This window comes from Moschus berezovskii, chromosome 25 (assembly GCF_049115385.1).
Source record: "Moschus berezovskii isolate FMDL1 chromosome 25, NW_MosBer_1.0, whole genome shotgun sequence".
NCBI classification, from domain to species: Eukaryota; Metazoa; Chordata; class Mammalia; order Artiodactyla; family Moschidae; genus Moschus; species Moschus berezovskii.
In genome coordinates this window covers 1,990,420-2,001,831 of record NC_142484.1, presented here as the reverse complement: position 1 = coordinate 2,001,831, position 11,412 = coordinate 1,990,420, and the positions used below count along the sequence as shown (strand labels likewise).

Sequence of the window (11,412 nt, the reverse complement as noted above, 5' to 3'; positions counted from 1 at the left end):
CCGCTGCCCTCACTGCCTGAACTAACCAGGGGGCAGAGAGGTGATTCGTCAAGCTTTCTGCCCAGGTGACAGCAAGGTGACAGCAGCTGGAGAGTCGGGAGCTCTGCCTCTGCAGTCACCCTGGCACGAGTAACTACTGACCGCTTGAAACGTGGCCAGCGCCACCGCCTGGGACTGGCGTGCTGATTTTGCTCATGGTGCAGGGGTTTACATTTCAGCAGCAGAAGGCAAGTGGCCACTGTGTTGTGTCAATCGAGAGGCTCTGCTATCCCTGTAGCTTTCTTGGTGGTTTATTTAAACATTTGTTTCGGCTTCAGGCTTCTGGAAGAGCCAGGAGCGCAGGTGTGGGTTTGTGCGTGTTGAAGGTTATAACCAAAAGAAGTAACATCTTTGAGGGGTCTGCCTGGATTCTTTTTGCTGACCAGGAGGCAGACCAGGACTTCAGTTTGAAGAGTCGCCTGTCTAGGTGGTTTCCCTGGTGGCTCAGATGGTTAAGAATCTGCCTGCAACGTGGGAGATCTGGGTTCGATCCCTGGGTTGGGAAGATCCCCTGGAGAAAGGAACAGTAACCAACTCCAGTATTCTTGCCTGGAGAATTCCATGGACAGAGGAGCCTGGAGGACACAGTCCATGGGGTCACAAAGAGTCGGACATGACTGAGCGACTATCACTTTCACTTTTGTCTGGGTGCCCTGGGCACCCTGTCCTCCTATCCGCTCCCTGCAGTGATGCAGACCTTCCCTGCCAACGTTGTGGGCTGTCTCTTCCCTGGGCCTTCTGGGAAGGGGGTGGTGGGGCAGAGAGCCCGTGCTCAGGGAGCTGCAGAACCGTGTGCCTGCGTCCCTGGCCCACCACCCGCTGCTTTCGTCCTGTAGGTGCCCACTGTGTGCCAGGCGCTGTGAGCAGCTGGACAGCCAGGACCCCTTCGCTTGAGGACCTCAGGCCCTGATGAAGGCGACAGATGTCACCCCATGATGGTCATGGTGGTGCTGGGAAGGGACGCTGTTTGGAGGATGCTGGATGGAAAGCCACTTGGGGGTGGGGAGCACTCCTCCATGGGGTTCCAGGAGAAGGCAGCGATGGAGCCAGCCCTGTGGGGTGCTTTTGTTGTTCAGTCACTAGGGCTAGGTCGTGTCCAACTCTGCAACCCCATGGACGGCAGCACACCAGGCTTCCCAGTCCTGAACCATTTCCCAGAATTTGCTCAAACTCATGTCCATTGAGTCAGTGATGCCGTCCGACCATCTCATCCTCTGTCGCCCTCTCTTTTCCTGTCTTCAATCTCTCCCAGCATCAGGGTCTTTTCCAACGAGTCAGTTCTTAGCATCAGGTGGCCAAAGTTTTAGAGCTTCAGCTTCAGCCCTTCCGATGAATATTCAGGGTTGGCTGAATGAATGAATCCAATTCAATCCAATGTATATTTAGTATTGACTAGTTTGCTCTCCTTGCAGTCCTAGAGACTCTCAAGAGTCTTCTCCAGCACCACAGTTTGAAAGCATCAGCTCTTCGGCGCTCAGCCTTCTTTGTGGTTCGCCTCTCACGTGCATACATGACTACTGGAAAAACCATCGCTTTGACTAGACAGACCTTTGTTGGGGTGTTGGGGGGAGTGTTTCAGGCAGAGGGGGTGTTGGAAGCAGGAGGCTAGTGGGTGGCAGCAGAAGAATGTGGGGGAGGGCTAGACTCTGAGGTCTGCGGTGGGGGCTGGCGGGGAGGTCAGGGTGAGGCTGGCTCTCGGCCCTCAAGGGTGCTGCCCTGGATTCTGCCCCCAGTGGAGGTGACTGGAGGGTTTCCGCAGGGAAGCGTCAGCTGGCCCCGGAGGAGTCGGCTCGCGTGGTTACGGGGCTGGGCATGACCTGCGTGGGCACACTGGTGACGTCATCCAGCCTGAGTCTGGAGGCCTGAGCCCCAGCTGATGTTGTAAACCGCAGTCTGAAGGCAGGAGGAGATGCCAGGAGCCGCCCCAGCTCATGGGGTGGGGCCGGAGGAGGGCATGTTCTCCTTTCCCCGTGTGTTCCGTTCAGGCCTCGGGGGATGGCGCCTGCTCTCCTGCATCCATGTTCAGTACTGACTCCACCTGGGAGCACCCCCAGACTCCCCCAGAAGTCGAGCCCCTTCAGGGTGCCCGGGGCAGGTAACATTGACATAGCAGTCCACATCTCAGGCCTGGGGAGGGGGCGGGGGGCACCCAGGGGCAAGGCCTGGGGAGGGGGCAGGGCGCACCCTGGGGGCACGGCCTGGGCAAGGCTCCCGCTGTCGGCTGGGCCGCAGAACTCCCATTCCAGCTGTGGGCTGGGACACCTGGACAAGCTCCCAGATGGGCTGCTGCATTCGAGAATGAGGGGAGGGGGCGGGGCCTGCCAGCCTGGGAGGGGAACCGCCCCCAGCCTGTGCCGCCCCTGCCCTCCCCTGACTGCCCCAGGACGGAAGGGGAGCTGATGGGGGCCGTCGCCAGCTGCCACAGGCCTCACTGCCCAGCTGGACTTGGCCTGGGTCTTCTCCTGCCGGTGACTTTGGGCTGGCTCGTCCGTGTCCCGTCTGCAGTGAACGCGACCATAGGCCCAGGCACTCGGAGCAAGGCCTGGCTCCTGAGAGGCAGGAGGCCAGGGCCTTCTTCAAGTGTGTTTGACGGAGAGGCTTCTCTGCCCGGGGCTGGTGACTCACTGCTGTTCTGGGACACGCGTACTGTGTGTGTGTGTTGTAGGAGGGGGTTGTGGGATCACTGAACCGGCCTCCCTGCCTTCATTTCCTGTGGAAATAAGCAAAGACCACCGACAAGCTGTTTCTGCAAAGCCTGCTTCACAGGGAGTCTGCCACCCTCGCTGCATTTGACAGGGACTCAAAGGCCATCCCCAAGGGAGACAAGTTTATATTTAAAAAGCAAATGAACAAACAAAAAGAGCTTAACATCTGAAAAAGGTATTATGCCATGTTAATAAAATAAAAGACAAATTATATGATCATTTCAATAGAAGCAGGAAGAGCATTTGACAAAACCCAACATTCTTTCATGATGAAAACACTCAACACGCTCAAAATAGCAAGGAACGTCCTCCATTGGATAAGGGGTGTTTACAAATGACCACAGCTAGCATCACAGCTAATGGTAAAATCGGAGTGTGTCCCCCAAGAGATCAGAGACAAGCAAAGGACCCCAAATCCTGCCCCTTCTCTCTCCTCTCTGCCTTTCTCTCCCTGTCTTTCCATATATATGTATATGTTTTATCGAAATATAGTTGACTTGCAATGTTGTGTCAGTTTCTGCTGTACAGCAAAGTGATTCAGCTGTACACATAGTGAATATATATTCACAGGACACTGAACACATATTCACAGGATACTGAATATAGTCCCCTCTGCTGTACAGTAGGACCTGGTGGTTTGTCCATCTTGTGTATAACCGTTTGCATCTGCTAAGCCCAGTCCTTCCCTCCCTGACCCACCTTCCCCTTGGCAACCACAAGTCTGTTCTCTAGGTCTGTGAGTCTCTCTCTGTTTTGTATGAGTTCCTTTGTGTCGTATTTTAGATTCCACATGTAAGTGATAACACGTGCTGTTTGGCTTTCTCTTTCTGACTTACTTGATCATCTCCTAGGTCCATCCATGTTGCTGCATACTCCTGCCACGTCTATTCAACATTGTCCTAGAAGCTCTGGCCAGAGCATTTAAGCAAGATGAAGGAATAAAAAGACACCCATATGGGAAAGGAAGACATAACCTATCTCTATTTGCAGATGACATGATGTCTTGTGTGGAAAATCCTAAGAAATCCACATGCAGAAAATTAAAACAATAAATAAATATGTTCAACAGTTGGCAGAATACAAGATCAATGTACAGGAACTTCCCTGGTGGTCCAGTAGTTAAGAATCTGCCTTGCAATGCAGGGGACATGGGTTCGATCTCTGGTCGGGGAACTGAGATTCCGCATGCCACAGAGCAGCTAGGCCTGCGTGCTGCAGCTGCCTTGTCCCACAGGCCACATCTAGAGAGTCCACGTGCCCAAGGAAAGATCCCGAGTGATGAAACGAAGATCCCGCATGCCACAACTGAGACCCAACACAGCCAAAAAAAGAGAGATCAATACACAAAAGTCCATCGTATTGCTATACACTAGCAATGGGCAATCCAAACGTGGAGTTAAGAAGACAATCCCATGTGTAACAGCAGTAAGTGAACAAAATACCTCGTAATAAATGTAGCAAAAGAAGTGTAAGACTTGTACACTGAAAACTGCAAGACATTGCCAAAAGGGATTAAAGAAGTTCTGACAAAATGAGAAGACAGCCAGTGTTCACGGACCAGGAGACACGGTGATGTGGTTGTAATGCCAGCTTGACATTGCCAAATTGATCTGCAGCTCCGGAGAAGTCCCTGTCAAAATCCCAGCTGGCCTTTCACAGTCTGGTCCTAACATTCTTGAGGGGCTGCAAGGGCCCCAGAATAGCCGAAACACTCTTAAAAAAATAAGAAGAAAGCTGTTGGAGTCACATTCCCGATTCAAACTTACTGCAAAGCTACAGAGATCAAGGCAGTGTGGCACTGGCCTGAGGACAGACAGTGTATCAGTGGAATGGCATCGAGAGTCCAGAAATAAATATTCGCAGCCATGGCCAGCTGGTTTCTACAAAGACACCCAGACGATTCGAGGAGCAAAAGAATAGTCTTTTCAGCTGGAAATCCAAAGGCAAAAGAATGAAGGGAGGGCCATACCTCACGCCATACACACACATCCACTCAAAAGGGTCATAGACCTCAGTGTAAGAGCCGAAGTTATGAAACTCTTAGAGAAAAACATAAATCTTCATGACCTTGAGTTAGACAATGATTTCCTATACACAACCCCAAAGCACATGCAAAATTAGAAAAAACAGTAGGTAGGGAGTTCCCTGGTGGTCTAGTGGTTAGGACTCGGTGCTTCTGCTGCTATGGCCTGGGTTCAATCCCTGGTTGGAGAACTCAGATCCTACAAGCCATGGGGTGTGGCTGAAAGAAAAGAAAAAGGAAAAAGTAGGACGTGTTCAAAATTTTAAACTCTTGTGTGTCAAAGGATACTCTGTATTGAGATTATATAATTTCAAATCTACTCTTTTTTTTTCAAGTCTACTTTTGACAATTTAAGTGACAATGTATTAATCCATTGATTATGGCAAAGACACGGAGAAGGCAATGGCCCCCACTCCAGTCCTCTCGCCTGGAGAATCCCATGGACGGAGGAGCCTGGTGGGCTGCAGTCCACGGGGTCGCTAAGGGTCGGACACGACTGAGCGACTTCACTTTCGCTTTTCACTTTCATGCATTGGAGAAGGAAATGGCAACCCACTCCAGTGTTCTTGCCTGGAGAATCCCAGGGACGGGGGAGCCTGGTGGACTTCTGTCTATGGGGTCACACAGAGTCGGACACTACTGAAGTGACTTAGCAGCAGCTTAGCAGCAGCATGGCAAAGACAAATGTTTTTGGAAGTAAAGTTGTTTGGAGAGGGGATAAATTAGGAGGTTGGGGTTAGCACACACACACTACTATATACAAAATAGATAACCAACAAGGACCTGCTTACAGCACAGGCAACTCTACTCAATGTTCTGTAATAACCTGTATGGAAAAAGAATCTGGAAGAAGAAATATATATATATGTATGTGTATGACCAGTTCACCTTGCTATATGCTTGAAACTAACACAACATTGTTAATGAAACTTGCAGCAACATAACATAAAAATTAAAAACGAAACAAGCAAAAAAGAAGTAAGGTTGTTTTGATATAAGAATGGGCTATGTCAGGATGTCATCATATTTATCAGAGCTCAGCTGCTCAAAGGGCCCCTGGGGGCTTATCAATAAGAACATGTGAAAAAGCCGCCGTGGTGCCCGGACATTAGGGCTGTAAATACCAAGAGTCTGTGACAGTGGAACCAGACTGCTGATCCAGCTCTCTGAAGCCCTTGGCTTGGTAGAGGTGACTCCTTTATGAGGAATGGTGACGAATCGTGCAGCTGTCTCGCCAAGGAGATCAGCCTGCCATCCAACAGCAGCGCCACGGTTCCCCAGCAACAAGAGAGACTTTTATTTTTGCGCTGGCAGCTGGACATCTCTGGAGGAACCAAAACTTTGCTCAAAAGGTACATCTCAGCTGAATTTAGACTTTATGCATTTTACTGCCCTTTGGCTGGAACAATGGAGTAATCAGTCATTTGTTTGGAGTATGTTATTTCTTTACTGGGTTATTAAGAGACATTCCCGTGTATGCTCACATTATTGTTACTCCTGCAGTAATGGTGCAGTGGTAAAGAACCCACCTGCCAATGCAGGAGACACAAGAAACATGAGTTCGATCCTGGGTTGGGAAGATCCCCTGGAGGAGGAAATGGCAACCCACTCCGGTATTCTTGCCTGGAGAATCCCGTGGACAGAGGAGCCTGGTGGGCTACAGTCCACGGGGATGTAAGTAGTCAGACAAGCATGGCATGGCAGTGAACCTGTGTTAAATAAAGCATTGGCAAAGAAAATCTCAGTCCCTGGGCATGATCTGCCACCCCCCATCATCGAGAAAGTGGGGGAGTGGGGGACAGTATTGAGAAGTCTGGTGTCTGATAAGAGACTAGCATCCACAGGACGCAAAGAGCGCTTAGCAATAGCAAAAAAGCAAACAACTCAACTCGAAAACGGACAGAGACTCTGAATTAACTCTGTTTGTTTGGACTGAGCAGCGTGTGGGATCTTAGTTCCCCAAACAAGGAAAGAACCCACACCCTCTGCAGTGAGAGTGTGGAGTCCTAACCACTGGGCCGCCAGGGAATTCCCTGAAGGAACATTTCCCAAAGAAGATGGGTCGTGTGGCCAGTAGGCACACGGAAAGATCTCAGTGTCGTTAATCATCAGGGGAACGCAAATCAAAACCACCGTGAGTCATCACTTCACACCCGCTGGGATGGCTAACACAGAAAAGACAGACAGTAACAAGTGCTTTTAAGAACGTGGAGCAGCCGGAGCCCTCAGACACTGCTGGTGGGGATGTAAGATGACGCAGCCCTTTTGGAAAACAGTCTGGCAGTTCTTCAAGATGCTAAACAGAGTTCCCACATGATCCACTGATGCCTCTTAGGTACATTCCCAAGAGAAACGAAACCACACGTCCATTCAAAGACGTGTCCAGCATTGTTTGTAACAGCTAAAGGGTGGAAGCAACCCGTGTGCCCATGGATGGATGAACAGATACACACGGACCAGCTGTACCGTTCAGCCACACACAGGAAGGAAGTGGTGACACAGGGCACATAGTGGGTGACCCTGAAACCGTAATGCTGAGCGAAGGAAACCCGTCACGGTAGGCCATGCTGCTGCTGCTGCTGCTGCTGCTAAGTCACTTCAGTCGTGTCCGACTCTGTGCGACCCCACAGACGGCAGCCCACCAGGCTCCCCCGTGCCTGGGATTCTCCAGGCAAGAACACTGGAGTGGGTTGCCATTTCCTTCTCCAATAGTAGGCCATGGGTTACATGATTCTGTTTATGGGTAATGTCCAGAATAGGCTGTCAACTGAAAAAAAAAAAAAATTCACAACCTAGAAGCTGAGAGTTATGTTCTATTCTGTATTTGTAAGACTTCTAGCCCGGAAGACAGGGAGACAGTGTCCCCAGTGGCCCTGAGCAGGGTTGAGGGGAGGAGCCAGCTTATAGAGGAGGTTTCTAACAAGGGGCAGGGGACACGTGGGCTCTCTTCTCGGGCTGTTGAAATGTATAATCAGGTAGCACAGCTCTGTATAAAGCTGGTGTATAAAGACCCCTGAACTGTGTATTTTACATCAGTGAATTTGACGGTACACGAATTGCATCTCAATAAAGCTGAAAAATGTGAGAACTGAACCATAAAGAAGGCATCAGTTTAGTCACTCGCTCATTTCCGACTCTGCGACCCCATGGACTGCAGCACGCCAGGCCTCCCCGTCCATCACCAACTCTCGGAGTCCACCCAAACTCATGTCCATTGAGTCGGTGATGCCATCCAGTCATCACCGAAGAACTGACGTTTTCTGACTGTGGTGCTAGAGAAGACTCTTGAGAGTCCCTTGGTCCGTAAGGAGATCAGGCTAGTCAGTCCTAAAGGAGATCAACCCTGGATACTCACCATGCACGTGCGGCTCCTGCTGGTCACAGGCTGAGGCGTCTGGCTACTGCTCGGCCGCAGGAGCCCTGGCAGGGTGGAAATCTTAGCTCAGAGGAGCTGGAGGAGGTCCCGCCTTGGGGAGAAGCACAGAGAGGGTCTGTGTCGGTTTGGGGGCGGGGCTCAGGCGGAGGGAGGCGGGGCCCCTTAAACTTGTCCCTGGCCTCCCAGGCCGCCAGCTAGAGGCTCCTGGGGTCTTCCTCCTGGCACAGCCTCTGGTACCATCGTCTCCTTTGTGTCCGTGAGATCTGGACACAGAGGGGAACTGCGTTCCGGCTGCCCAGCTGAGACCCCAAGGAGACACGGGCGGTGCCCGCATTCACTGTCCCCTGCTCGCTCCCACATGTGTGGGGAGGGGGCCCCGAATCACGACGGGCCCACTGGGAGTGGGAAATGTGGTTGAAGGGGGCTCTCTCCCTCCTAAGACTGGGAGCACCCCGGCCCCAGGGTCCCCGTCTGGTGGGTGCAGCAGAGAGTGGGATCTGAGACGTATCCTACTGGTGCTTCCTGTTGACAAGCTGGTGGGTCTTTCCAGAGGAGGCCTGGAGGCCCCCAAGCAGCCCGCTGTAACGAGGGGGGCTATGCTGATGGAGATGTGGGCTGGGGAGTGGGGACAGGGCCCTCAGTATCCGAAGCTTGGTTGCGGTGGGGGGGCGGTTAATACAGTTTCCATTCTTAAGATTAAGGAAAATGAATAGCAATCAATGCTGCCTACCAAAGGACTCAGCTCTGGTTTCTAAATCGATACTAAATAATCAAATAAACTGGGAGAGAAAATTTAAAGTCAAGACCAGCAGAAAGAGGTGGGAGGGCAGCAGTGGATGGGGGAGGGGGCAGGGGCAGGGACAGGTCCTGGGGTCTCAAGGGTCCCCCGCCCAGAAGCTGACCCCCGGCGGCGGGGCTCCGGGAGGACCTGGAGGAGGGTATGATGCTCCCCAGTGTTTGGATGCCTCGGAGGGGACTCTGGGGCTGGATTCAAGGTAGGCGGGGGTCCTCAGGGGCCCAGGTGGGTGGTGAGGAAGAGGCAGTGACGGCCTGACTATCGGGGCGCGGGCCAGGAGACTGGCTGGAGGGGCACCGAGGGACTTGGCTGCCCTGTGGGGGCGGAGAGGCCATTTCCTGAGGGGGCAGGGTTCAGGGCAGGACCTGGATCTGGGGTCTCGGGTTCCGACTGGGCCTCAGCAGGGGGGCGAGACGAGGCTCTGCCTGCCAGACTCCTTCCCTCTCCCCAGTCTGTCATTCAGGAGAGGCAGGCGCGGGGAGGCGGGGGCTTGGGAGCGCCCGCCTGGGCCTCATCCACGCCTCCCGCCCTGTTCCCCACCAGGTGCCAGTTCTGAGGTGCTATCCTGGGCTGATCCCAGGGTCTGGGTGCCACCAGGTGACCTTGGACCTCAAGCAGCAAGCTCAGGCCAGGCAGGCGGCTGTGAGTCCCACAGCCCTTCCCCAGGGGGTCCTCCTGGGAGCTGGTCCCTTTCACCCCTTGGGCCACGTATTCCTACAAGCTCCCACTGGGCACTGAGGCCTGGCCAGCAGCCCGCGCTGTCACTGGCCGTGGGGGTCTGGGCACACGCGGGCCCAGTGAGACTGAGCCCTGGCAGTGCCGACCCGGCTGAGACTGGCCCCGGGCACGGGGTCTCTGGCTTCCAGACCCTGCCCTGCGTGGCCACCCTCCCAACCCCCCACCCGCTGGGCACCTGGCGTCTCTCCGGGACCTCCCCGCACCTTGCTGGTCTCGGGGCCACTGGATTGGGAACCCCACTCAGGTCAACCTCCCAGGCAGAGCAAGGGGCCCAGCTGACCCAGAGCTCAGGTGCGCTGGGTGGACTGCGGGAAGGGCGCCAAACCCCTGCGTGTGGGGCTGGGGAGGCGAGGATGGGCTCCTCCCAGACGTGCCTGAGCAGGAACAGGGTGGAGGGGAGCCCAGGGAGCCCCCAGCCTCGCCTCCCCAGGGTCAGCTTTGGAGGCGTCTGGGCCCAGTCTGGGCTGCATCCTGAGAGCGTTCGCGCCATCTGCTGTGGATTATCAGGGTTCAGCCAATGTGTATAAATGAGTAAGCGGAGCCCACAGCCCTCCACCCTCCTGGCCGGGCTGCCCAGGGGCAGGCGGGCATGGGCCTGAGTGACTGACCACCGGCAGAGCCAGGCAGCCCGCTTCCCTCAGACCCCGCCCCAGACCACGTCCCCCTACCTGTTCCTTCCACCTCACAGAGCCCCCAGGCCAGGAGAAGCTGGGGGAGCCGTCTCCCCAGACGTGGCTGTCTCCGTGCGGAGCCTGATCACCGGCGCCCGCGCTCCTGGTCCAGCTCTGCCTCATTTCCCAGGAGCCGCTCCGTCCTGGGTGCAGGTTGGGACACAGCACTCTCTGGGCTTGGGGCGGGGGGGTCCTTGTCTGTCTCCCTCTCTAGCTCCAGACTCTGTGTTCCGCGCCCCCCCGAAGCCGTCCCCTACGTGCCCGGGGCCCCTGGGGCCGGGGTGGAGCTGAAGACCTGCAGGTCTCCGCGGGCGTTGCCTGTCTGTCCGGTTTGGAGCCCCGTGGTCCCTGCTGGCTCATCCATGAAGCTCCCCACTGCCCTCCCGAGCTCTGCCAGCCCCTCAGCGTCCCCTTCCAGGGCGGGGGGACACCCTGCCTCCCCGCGCCCCGTGTCCCGCTCCGGGGGCGCGCCCTGCCCTGCTCCTTGTCTGCCGCACAGGCTCCGGGCTCACGCGGAACTGTCTGCGGAGGTTGGAGGTTTTCAGTTTTCCTTCACTCCGGGTGACGCCCTACCCGCGCCCCACCCCCGGTTCCCCCAAGCCCTCTCTACCTGTTTGTTTTTCTATCTCCAAAGTAGTTTCTGCGTATCACCAGGAAACTAGGTTTAGGTGGTAAGGGAGCTGGGAGGATCCTGCGGTGACCAGGACAGACCTCCGGTCACAGGCGCGGGGTGGGGGCAGCTCCCGGGACAGACCCTAGAAGTCCAGGGCACAGCGGCCCCTCCTCCCGGGGGCGCGGTACCCGGCCACAGGGTGCTGCCTTCAGCGTCTCTAGTCCCTTTGCTTCTAACGGTTGGGCTTTCCCCAGACTTCCTGCTCAAAGTCCAGAGACTCAGAGGCACCCAGTGACTCCTAGGGTGTTATCTTTTCACCTTTGACTAGGTCAAAGGATGCTGGCAAGACCCTGATCCCCTGCAGGGCCGGGGGATCCAAGGTGGTGAAGGATGGAATATGTGTAAGGAAGGGCCTGGGTCCTGCTGCTGCTGAGGCTGCATGGGGCCCCCT

At 54.9% G+C, this 11,412-nt stretch overlaps 1 long non-coding RNA gene across 1 annotated transcript; it reads right to left on the bottom strand.

Moving 5' to 3' along the window:
• Nucleotides 1-4,848: 4,848 nt before the first annotated feature.
• Nucleotides 4,849-10,793, bottom strand: LOC129548643 (uncharacterized). Its single transcript, XR_008684369.2, has 3 exons — nt 10,346-10,793; nt 8,123-8,234; nt 4,849-4,986 (listed from the first exon to the last, which is right to left on the bottom strand). It is a non-coding gene; the product is annotated as an uncharacterized LOC129548643 (long non-coding RNA).
• Between the last annotated feature and the right edge of the window lie 619 nt (nt 10,794-11,412).